The following is a 12,184-nucleotide window of genomic DNA, read 5'->3' as shown; positions in this document are numbered from 1 at the left end:
TTTAGACAGGCTTTTAATAAACAACTAGGTAGTGAACAGTGTCAATTTTGGGTGCTGGACCTTATTATTTTATGTATGTTTCAATTTTTTTAATGTGTTATGAACTGTTTCCACAGTACTATGTTCAATTTTGTAATGCCAGTAATTGATTGTGTTCTGGTTAATTTGTTTTCAAATAATCTGTGAGCTCCCTTCGGTCCTTTTGCTGGGAGAAGGGTGATACAGAAGTGAAAATAAATAGATATGGAAAAGAATAATTATCTAATCAGTAAGATCTTAGTGGGAAATGGGGGCGCTGCGATTTAAACCGCAGAAGTCTCTGGGCTGCAAGGTCAGAAGACCAGCAGTCATAAGACTGAATCCACACGACGGAGTGAGCTCCAGTCGCTTGTCCCAGCTCCTGCCAACCTAGCAATTTGTTAGTATGTAAAAATGCGAGTAGATAAATAGGTACCACCATGGTGGGAAGGTAACAGCGTTCCGTATCTGGTTGTGCTGGCCACGTGACCACGGAAACTGTCTTTGGACAAACGCTGGCTCTATGGCTTGGAAATGGGGATGAGCACTGTACCCAAGAGTCGGACACTGTACTAAATGTCAAGGGGAACCTTTACCTGACCTAAGATCTTAGTTTTTCCATTATTGACTACCCTTTTCTGTTTCTGAATTGTCAGACCCATAACAACCTTCCTTTCTCTCTCTGTAACAGCATAGTCCCATATAACTCATGGGACTTCTGTTATATAAAGGTTATTTGACCGTATGTAAAAGCTTAGTGTGAGATGAGTGTTCATTGCATGAACACTCCAATAACAGCCAACTCACTGCATTGTGTGTTAGTGAAGGCTTCTGAATTTCTTCAAAGGCCCTGCAGTAATCTCGTCTCAATGTAACCAGGGCATACCTATGTCACTGAGATCTGTCTTGTTCAGGTAGGATGCAAATAGGCTGTACTGTAAGAGTCCATTCTTGGACTCCTTGGTTTTGGACATTTACTCACTGTTGACTGGCATCCTACTTTGGGATGACAGAGGATGATGAATGATCATTTTGACACATGCTGGATGACATGGAATTTTTAAGGCACATTCCGCTTTCACTTCAGGTTTGCATTAGGCACCAAAACTGCTTTGGCTGTCCTGCTGGATGACACGTAGTGAGAGAGAACAGTAAAGACAGTGTGAAGATTCTGTGGTTTAGTCCTGAGAAAATGGAGCCACTGTTCATGAATATTTCCAGTGTTTGGGAAGTTGGAAGGCAATTGTTCTGGATGAGGTTGTTTGTCCCCTGAAGAAGTATAGGCATAGCTAGGGAGTATTATGTTGTCTAGAGGGGCAGAGTAAAAATCGAATAAATAAATAAATAAATATTACAGGATCCAACTTTATCATTGGAGACCTACTTCCAGCTATAAGTGATTTAGAGACCCTTCAGAGTACTGATGCTACATTATGAGGCTCTAAACTCTTTGGAGCCCAGAAAACCTGTGATTTTAGAGGAGGTCCTCATCCTGCCTCTGGGCAATGCACTGAGGGGCTGTGGCCTAAAATGGGAACCTTTTTGGTTGTGTTTTCCTCATTATGGAATATCCTGCCACTGGAATTACATGAACATTTTTGATAACTATTTTCACTCTGGCCTTTGCGTACTTCTCATGGTGGAAGTGAGAACTTTGAGCCTTGCGTTATTTCACTGCCCAGTGGATCTAACTAATGTGTGGATTTTTGTTGTATTATTTTATCTGTGTTTGCATGTTCATGTTTATTTTTACTTGTAAGCCATACTGTGATCTTTTGTGAAGAGTAAACAGGCAGAAAGATAGTCAGACAGACAGATGGCTGCAATGGAATGTGTTCTGGTATATTTTTAAGGAAGTATAACAAGTAGAGATGTGCATATTTGGGATTTGGGACTACAACTCCCCAAATTTTCTAGGCAGCCAGTAGCATGTTGCTTTGAGAATTCTGGGAGATGGATTCCAAAGGCACAGATATGTGCTCATTTAATAACAATTGTCAGCCCTGAGCCCAGGCTGTGACATTCATAGAAGTTTTTCACTGAAGCTGGCCCTTTCAGCTTCCTTAAAATAGAGGTGTGGTAGTCGTGTGACAAAAGGTGCTGCATCACCAAATGGAGAATCCTCCAGCTGTCTTGGAATCTTCTGGGAACACAAAGCAAAGATCTGGTCTCTTTGTTGGCAGGTAAATAAGGCAGAGTTGTACTGAATGCTTAGAAACTGGAGGTAATGGTGGGTTGAGGTTCTCAATAATATGGAGAGGAAGCGCGTTCTCCACATTTCTTCATTTTCTCTTCCTCCATGGGCTGCTGTCCCCAAACTGTTTGAGACAATGTTTTTTGCAAATGAAGTAACTCAATGTCAATTTTTCCTTGAGATGGATCAGCTCTCTAACAATAAAAACTTGATTTCCTGGCTGTAGGTTTAATAGAGCAGAAACCCACAGATCCTCCCACCCTTTGGCTGTTTAAAATTATGGTAGATAAATATAGAGATTGCTGAGCTGCTATTTCCAGATAACCCAATGTTTGTTTCTGCATCCCACTGTCGGGGGTGAAATACTTCCTGACATGTTTCCAAAGAGCTTTTTATAGCTCTCAAGAGTTTGAATGCATGTCACTGAGCATGATGCATGCAGGTACCTCCTGCTAGAGGTTCCTACGTATGTCAGTACATTCTTCTTGTGGCCAGTTATCTTTGCATGTTTTAAAGCAGTTCAATATCATGTCTTCCTATATAACATACATATATGGATGGGATAAAGGTAAAAGTAAACGGATGACTGAGAAGAGATAATCAGTGCTATGCTTTCCACTTGGAAGTCAGTTGGTGGTATCACCTGCCAGCTTTTTATGATGGACCCTTCCTGTTCCATACTGAGAATATTTAAAACCATCTCATCCACTAAGCAGCAGCTAGAAAAGCGTAAAGTATAAATAACCACTTTTGAAGTCCAGTATATATAATTAATATTGAGAATTTTATAGAATTCTTTTGATCTTTCCCCCCAGAAACTGAAGAACTTTATTAAGATGGCACTGATTGCCTGGACCCATACTGGTCTGGCCACCTTCATGGGGAGTGGATGTTTGGTTGACAGCCGTGTTAGGTCTTCCGGAATTCTGAGGCCTGAAACAGACGTTAGAGTTAGCCTGTGACCAGCAGAGGAAAATCCTTAGCAACTGAGTATCAGACCACAAAGGTCTCTCACCTTCAAGGTTAAGGAAATTAACATGCTTTGTGTGGTGAACGGTGGGGATGGGATTTTTGTAATTCCAGAACTCCCAGCCCCAGATGTCACCTAGAATCCCCCAGAGAGACTTTTGGGACTGGAAGAGGAGAAAGAAGGTAGCAAAAGCGTGGACTTTCTGTTGCCATCATCTGCTTCACTACACATGCTTTCGCCGAGAAGCAGAAGGGAACACTTTATTTATTTATTTATTTATTTTATTTATATCCCGCCTATCTGGTCGTGTGAGGACCACTCTAGGCGGCTAACAACACAAAAGAAATACAACAACATACACAAAACCATTTTACGTAACAAAGAAAGAAAAAATATATATATACTAAACAAAATGGGGAGCTATAGGAAAAGGGAAAAATCGTCAGGAGTTATCTGTTGGGATGGCCTGCCCGAACATCCATGTTTTTAATTGTTTCTTGAAAATACCCAGCGAGGGAGCCGCCCAAATCTCAGGGGGAAGGTTGTTCCAGAGACGAGGAGCCACCGCCGAGAAGGCCCGATTTCTGGTCTTTTCCTTCCGGGCCTCCCTCGGCGTTAGGCTCCTCAGTCTCACCTCCTGGCTCGCGCAAGTGACATGGGTAGACCTGGGTGGGAGAAGGCGTTCCGCCAAGTATCGAGGTCAACACTTGCTCAGTTGCACTGCTTGCTGGGAGGTGCCCCACTCCTCCATGGGAAGGTAGTTTTTTGAGAGACTCTTCCAATAGAATGTAATGGGTAGTGAGACTGCCCATCCCAATGAGCAATGTGGGGGGTGATTTTATGATGTCTAGGGCTGGGAGTCCTGAAATTACAAAAATCCCAACCCCTTGTGAATGAACTTCAGGTGTTAAAGCACAGCATTCCTTTGAATTATGATTTCACAGACATGGAAGGACTGCTTTGGTCACTTGTCTGCAACACTAATGTGATCCCAGCTCTGATTACAAACAATCTTGAACATCTATTTCTGGCCTCAGTGACTTTGGGTTCCACCAACCATACTATCCTTCTGGATCTCTTGTCTGGATTGGATATTGGGACACTATGTTGCAGTGATTCCAATCCATCTTGTTAGGTCATATCTAGAAAGTGGTTCTGGAGCTGTTTAACATTATGGCTTTGGGCACGTGGGATACCACGGAATTATTCAACATCTGTATGAAGCCACTCGGAGATGTCATTGAAGCTTTAGAGTGAGATGTCATTAATATGCTGATGACAACAAACTCTGCTACTCCATGTCAACTTTTGTACAATCCTGCTTAGTGGCTTTCTGCAACATCTTCTGAGAAGACCAACTTGACTACAAATATCCACTGCCTTAATGACCTAATATTTAGAATACCACAATGTGGTGCGTGGCAGGCTACCCTTGCACTGTATCTTCTAGAAGATGCATTTAGTGCAAATTTCAGTACCTAAATTGTTAGCTGATACATGGTACAGTGGTACCTCGCAAGACGATTACTCCTCAAAACAATAAATCTGCATGACGACAAGGTTTTGCGGCCACCATTTTGCTTCACAAAACAGTGATTCCAATGGGGAAATTTCACTGGATGACAATTTGGTCCATGCTTCGCGGACTGTTTTTTTCGCAAGATGAAATTTTTTACAACTGATTGTCGGCTTTGTAAAATGGCTTCCCTAGGGGCGATCTTTGCAAAACAGGTGTTTTCAGGCCCGTTTTTTGCAAGACAGTGATGTAAAACAGCTGATTGGCACTTCGCAAAGTGCCTTCCCTATGGGCAATTTTCACTGGATGACGATGATTTTTCTCCATTTGAACGCATTAAATGGGTTTCAATGCATTCCATTGGGGAAACACTTTTCGCAAGACGATGTTTTCACAAGCGATTTCAATGGCACCAATTAAAATTGTCTTGTGGGGCACCACTGTATGTAATTCACACCACTCTGATGTTGAAACACTTACATCAGTTGTACAGCTTCTTTCCTAGGCCAATGAAAGGCTTTGATTTTAATCTTTAAAGCCCTAAATGGTTTGGACCACTTAGGTAAAGGAGCACCTCCCACACTATGAACCTGTCGGATTTTAAGGTCTTTAAGAGTCATCCTCTTCAGCAGAAGCCTTCTCAACAAGTACACAGGAAAGGAATGTTTGTTGCATTGCTCCCAAACACAGGAACTATTGTAATGATTTTGAATACTGTGAAGGTTTAATGACTGTTTTGTCTCGTTGTTTTTGTCTTTATTTCTTTTTAGTGATTAAAAAAAAAAACGTCCCCTGCTTTCTATTTACTAGGGGAAAGTAGTGAGGAAATGTAATGGAATACATTTTTGTTGTTGTTTAGTTGTTAAGTCGTGTCCGACTCCTTGTGACCCCGTGGACCAGAGCACGCCAGGCCCTCCTGTCTTCCACTGCCTCCCAGAGTTGGGTCAAATTCATGATGGTAACTTGGATGACACTGTCCAACCATCTCGTCCTCTGTCATCCCCTTCTCCTCTTGCCTTCACACTTTCCCAACATCAGGGTCTTTTCCAGGGAATCTTCTCTTCTCATGAGATGGCCAAAGTACTGGAGCCTCAGCTTCAGGATCTGTCCTTCCAGTGAGCACTCAGGGTTGATTTCCTTCTGAATGGATAGGATTGTTCTCCTAGCAGTCCAGGGGACTCTCAAGAGTGTCCCCCAGCACCACAATTCAAAGGCATCAATTCTTCGGCGGTCAGCCTTCTTTATGCTCTAGCTCTCACTTCCATACATTGCTACTGGAAAAACCATAGCTTTGCAGACCTTTGTCGGCAAGGTGATGTCTCTGCTTTTTAAAATGGTGTCTAGGTTTGTCATCACTTTCCCAAGAAGCAGGCGTCTTTTAATTTCGTCGCTGCTGTCATCACCTGCAATGATCATGTAGCTCAGGAAGGTAAAATCTGTCATTGCCTCCATATCTTCCCCTTCTATTTGCCAGGAGGTGATGGGGCCAGTGGCCATGATCTTAGCTTTTTTTTTTGATGTTGAGAATACATTCTACTGGTGGAAAAAATGGAATAGAATAAATAAATACCTAGGTGGCTACAGGTAATTTTTTTCACAGATGGAGGAATCAGAAAGGCAACATTGTGTAAGATTATATAGCCACGTTGCATCAGAATTAGGTAGAAAAGTCAGGCAGTCTTCTGTTTTAAAATGGTAACATTCTATACATCTGGAAAAAAAAAACCCTGGGAGATTTATTATCCTACTAGACAGTGTGAAAGTTCTTTATTCCATGCTCCATTCAACCATTTCCTACTCTGCTACTTTCTAGCCAGTCTGCACCTTTTTCTAGCTCATTCATTTATTTTTATGGCAGAAACATGGGATTTATAACGGATTATTGTCTATAGTTTTCATTCAGCGTGGGATCTAATCAGTGTCATTTCTGAGTGCTCTTCGTTTTTCAAATACAGAACACAGAGTAACAGGAAGGATCACAGAAAACATGTCCTTGATTGCCTTCAGAGAAAGTATCTGTTTAAAGAAAAATCACTGAGCCTATTGTCTGCTCTAAACAAAGATTTAGAAAAAGAAAGAAGAAAAGAAGAATGTTAAGGGCTGCAGACCTTTCCCCCTGACTACAAAGCCAGGGATTTATGCTTCAATAAAGCATAAAACAATGCAGAGGAGGAAGGTTAAAGGCTGATATTTGGCAGGAAGGCTGGTGAGTAGTAAAGAAGCACAGAGCTGTCAGACTTGTTCACTCACTGACTTTGTATCATTCGAGGAATGTTGTCTCTGCTATGCAGGTGGACTTCAGAAGTTACCCAAATGACCTTCAGAGGGAAGGGAGATGCTTTAAATTCATATGCGGAGGACAAGCTCTTCTCTGCTGTGCTGTTGTGAAAGGGAATTCACTGTTGTGCAAAGCAGTGAGGATTAATATTATAAAATATAAAATAAGAACATATGAATTGCCTTTTGTATCAGGCTCCTAGTCCACTTAGCTTTGGCATGAGCTACTTTTTGTGGAAAGATGAGCAACAACAACAACAAAGGTAATTACAAAAAAGGTATCTCCATGAAGAGAGTTGGAGAAGAAAATGTTTCTTATGATGATAGCAGTTGACAGTGTAATCAGAACAGCCTCTTCCTTTAACAAGGGAAATATGATTTTGCAACACTACAAAATTAAAAGTTGATAAAATTAGTTATTTTACAACTCGTCTCCATCTGAAAACTAATAAAAATCCTCCTGATCTTTCCTCTGCATAGTGATGAAGATAACCAAATCAACCTGGGAACAAAGAGTTCTCACCTAAGGGCAGATTGGTCATATATGGGCTTTAGATAACCATTTACCAAGCGACATCTTACCTATCAGGGCTGACACTATCATTAAGTAGAGAGAAGCAACTGTCTCAGCTGGCCGATGCTCGGTGGTGGCAATATCAGTCTCCTCAATGCATTCTTGCCACTCATTTCTCTCTCTTGGAAGACTGAGCTGCATTTGCCAATTAGTCAAATTGCCTGACTTCTGCACTCCCTGAAGTAGTTAGGTGGCTTCAAGTGTGATGTGTGATTGAGACACTGGCTAGCTGTCAATGCTGAAGTAAGATCCAGTTATCAGTACCTTTGGTTTCCGTATGTGGATCATAATAGGAACCCATTCTTTTCCTTAGACAGCAAAATGTCTTCAACCATCCTGTCACATACTGCAGTACCTTTATCATCAATAGTGTTTTCCCATTACTTCCATCAACAGATGATACTTCCACCAAGCTAAACTACTGCTTTGTAACTGACTATCTGAATCTAGCTTATACAGTACCTACAGTATAAAACTATTAAATTCAGTGAACCTGCCTTTAAATAGAAATAAACAAATTAAAACCCATTTGAGCATCTTAGGTAAATATACAATGTTTCCCCGAAAATAAGACAGGGTCTTAGATTAATTTTTGCTCAAAAAATGCATTACGGCTTTTTTTCAGGGGATTTTTTTCCCAGTTACAACCATCTACATTTATTCAAATACAGTCATGTCCTCTTCTGGTTGCTGTACAATGGTGGAGGATGGGGTTTCACATAACTGGGGCTTATTTTTCGGGTAGGTCTTATTTTCGGGGAAATGGTATGTACACTAATAGAAGGAAGCTTATATAATTCTGTCTTCATTAGCTTTCAAAAAACAGAGAGAGATGGTGCCAAGCAAACTTCTGTAGCAAGCTTATTCCAGAGGGAAGGGGCCATGGCTAAGAAAGTTTGGTTCCTAGTTCTGGCTTTTTTAGCCTCCTTGGGTGTTATTAATCTTAACATCAAGGACTGCAAGAAGCCATTGAGATGGGTAGCTAATGTGTGGGAGAGACATTCCAACAACTATTGAGGTCCTAAACCATTAAGGGCTTTATAAGTTACGACCAGCGCCTTAAACTGAGCAGAGAAACTAAGATGGAACCAATGAAGGTGTGTTAAGACTAGACATACAAGTTAATATCTGCTAGTACCTGAAATCAGTCTGGCCACCACATTTGGTGACGTTTCCATACTGATTTCAAGGGCAGCCCTACATAGTGTTACAGTAGTTTATTTTAGAGGTTACCAGTGCATGGATTACTGTTATTAGACCTTTCGTATCCAGGTAGCGGCACAGCTGGACAATCAACCAAAGTTGATAAAAGGCACTCTTGACTACAGCAGATATTTGAGCCTCTGGAGAGAGAGCTGGTTCCAAGAATATCCCCATCCTGATTCTTCAGGGAAAGTGTAACCATATGAGGCCAGGTGATGATCCCTCTAATCAGTCTGAAGACCTTCTCAACAGTAGGATCTTCTTGTTTGGATTCAGTTTCAGTTTATTGACCCTTGTCTAGTCCATTATCAATATCAGGCAGTGCTCAAGGACCTGAACAGCATCACCTGCCGATGAAGAGGAGAGATAGAGTGGCGTGTCATCTGCACATCGATGACAATGGATTCCAAATCTCCATATGACGTCTCCCAGCAGCTTCATATAGATACAGTGGTGCCTTGACTTACGGATGCCCGTACCTACAAACATTTCGACTTACGAACAGCTCTGGTCACAAAATTTGCTTCTACTTGCAAACGGAGCTTCGACATACGAATAGAAAAAGGCAGGGGAAAAAGGCGGGAGATTCAAACCATTGGTGGTGAAGAGGTTGCTTATTTGTAGCTCTTTTGCCCCAATGGTTAGAAATAGGGAGGCTCAGCCTCCCAGGCTTCCACCACTGCCACCGGGAGGCGAGTGGCCAGACCACCAGGGTGGCAGTTGCAGTGGCAGTGGAAGCCCAGGAGGCTGAGCCCAGCTGGGATGGTCTGGTGGCTTGCCTCCTGGTGGTAGTGGCAGAAGCCCAGGAGGCTGAGCCCTACCGGGATGGTCCAGTGGCTTGCCTCCGGGTGGTGGTGGTGGTGGCACTGGTAGAAGCTCAGGAGGCTGAGCCTGGCCAGGGAGTGAGTGCAATCAGATGAGGCTTCGGACTGGTGAGGTAAGGTGCTACTTTTTGCTTTTTAAAAACTGTTTTGGGTGGCTTTTGCAGGGTGGGTTTGGGCTGGGGGGATTATGTTTCTCTGCTTTGCTTGTTTTTTGGTGATTCTTTTTTTGCAGTCCCAGCGTGGGACTTCCTCCAGTGTTTATTTTTGGATTTGTTTTGTTTTTTTGCAGCCCCAGTGCATTCCTATGAATCTTGCAGTGTTTTATTTTAATTTATTTTGTATTTTTTTTAAAAAAATGCTGGAACAGATTAATCCCATTCCCATGCATTTCAATGGGAAATGGTGCTTCGACTTAAGAACATTTCGACATACAAACATCTTCTGGGATGGATTAAGTTCGTAAGTTGAGGCACCACTGTATTAAAAACATCCAGGAAACAATTGATCCCTGTGGAAAAACAACAGTCTCAAGGGGTGGGCAATGCTTCCCCAAGCAGCAGCATCTGGGATCATCCTTCAAGGACTGGAATCACTGAAAAATGGAATTCTATACTTGCAAGCTATCCCAAAAGGATACAGTGGTGCCTCGCTTAACGATTGCTTCGTACAACAAAAAATTCACTTAACGATGGCTTTTTCGGAGAGATCTTGTGCTTCACTTAACGATTTTCCCTATGGTTGATTTTCGCTTAACGATTTCGGGACCATGCTTCACTTAACAACGACAGTTTTAGGTCCCCTTGTTTCGCTTAACGTTTTTTTTTTACAGCCCCGTTTTTGCTATTTTTAAAATATTCTAAAATGTTTAAAAAATGTTTAAAATGCTTGGAATCGTTAGTGCACCTAATAAAACCTTCATTAACTTAATTTGGCTTTGTTCTGAGTCTTTTTGAATTTTTTGTGAATTTCCCCCCCATTGAAATAGGCTTCAATGCATTTCAATGGGTTTCACTTAACTTTTTTCCTATGGGGATTTTCACTTAAGGATGGTAATCCGTTCCAATTGGAACGGATTATCCGGTTTTCAATGCATCTCTATGGGAAATGGTGTTTCGCTTAACAATGTTTTCACATAGCGATTTTTTTTTTGGAACCAATTAAAATCGCTAAGTGAGACACCACTGTACTTGGTTGACAGCAAGAACATTGCATCACCTTTAAAACCATTAGGTTTGTTTCACTATGAGTTTCCCTTCTCCTTTAATTTGCTCAACATGCTGAAGAATACTAACAGGTATATCTCTTTGGAAACCGTGGCTGGAGTCCTGTTGCTTAGTGTACTAAGTTACACTAGAGTAGGCACATTGACTCAGTGGGGATTTTGTGAGTCAACTCATCTGTAAGATCTATTGATTCAAATGGGTGTACTCTAATAGTGACTTGCTGCACTAAAGTAAGTTGTACCTAGAGTAGGCCCCTTTAAATCAATGGGATTTAGGATGGTATTGAGTCAGCAAATCTCCACTGATTCAATGGGCCTGCACTACTGCAATTTACTATGCTTATCAACAAGATTTCAGCCACTGTTTCTTACAGATTAAGCATGGATTTGAAATGTGTTATTTTTGCAAAGCCTTTTCCAGCTGGGAAAAATGTTTATTTTATTAAAATCAAAAAGGTCCAAGGCACTGCATGTTAGGCATTCTTGTGAACCTTCATGTTATTTCCATGACTATGTGTTGCGTTGAGTCCATTCCCAGATGGGTGAGACTCTCTTTGAATAGACTAATTGAGGACAAATAAACAAAGTAGAGAACACTGGGGGGGGGGGGAAGGAAATAACTCTGATTTTATATTTAGCCTATCCTCATCCCTCTGCACTTTTGATGATAACTGAGAAACATAACACAAAACGAAGGAAAATGTAATGCACTGAGCATCCAAGGGTAGAACACTATGAGCTGGAGAGATCAATTGTAATTTAGCACAGAGCAACTTATGCCAAGCTGCAGATTTGGCATATGTGAAGTGAGGGAAAGCTGCCATTTGCTTGGTCCCCCACCTATTCGCTGACCTTGCAAGTTGCCAGCTCTACAAGTTGAGAGGAACAAGCTTAAATTAAATCGGCAGGTTTCTTTCTCCTTGGCACAAGGTGAAGTGGAGCCTATTAGTCCGTTTGTTTTGAGAGCTATACATGTTATTATTGATATACAAAAAGAACATTAATTATCTGGAGAGCAAAAATCCCTCACAAAATGATGTAACTGTTTTTTTTTTTAATTTGGCCTTGGTGACATTGAAATACTTTTTTTAATGCAAGAGATGTTATATTAGTATTCCCTCCCCCCCAGGTCTTAAGATCAGCTTCTAAAAGACAAGGTGCATGAGGGGCAATGTCTGAAATATTGGCTGAAATCCAGTAGTATGTTAGCCCACAGAATCTATGAAACCTACATAGGTGTTGGCTCACCAAATCACCACATTCAATGGACCTACTCTAATTGTAACTTCCCCTTAGATTTCAGCCACTAGATCAGTGGTTCCCAACTGTTCTAAAACTCTGCTAAGCCTTCAACATTAGCTGTGCTGGCCAGGTGTGATTGGGTTC

General features: G+C 41.5%; 1 long non-coding RNA gene across 1 annotated transcript; it reads left to right on the top strand.

Annotated features, from left to right (window-relative positions):
• Nucleotides 1–3,936: 3,936 nt before the first annotated feature.
• On the top strand, nt 3,937–9,108 carry LOC144587004 (uncharacterized). The gene is made up of 2 exons (XR_013542124.1): nt 3,937–6,904; nt 8,822–9,108. It is a non-coding gene; the product is annotated as an uncharacterized LOC144587004 (long non-coding RNA).
• Nucleotides 9,109–12,184: the final 3,076 nt, after the last annotated feature.

Source organism: Pogona vitticeps, chromosome 2, assembly GCF_051106095.1.
Source record: "Pogona vitticeps strain Pit_001003342236 chromosome 2, PviZW2.1, whole genome shotgun sequence".
In the NCBI taxonomy this organism is placed as follows: domain Eukaryota; kingdom Metazoa; phylum Chordata; class Lepidosauria; order Squamata; family Agamidae; genus Pogona; species Pogona vitticeps.
This window is presented reverse-complemented; position numbering and strand designations above follow the sequence as displayed.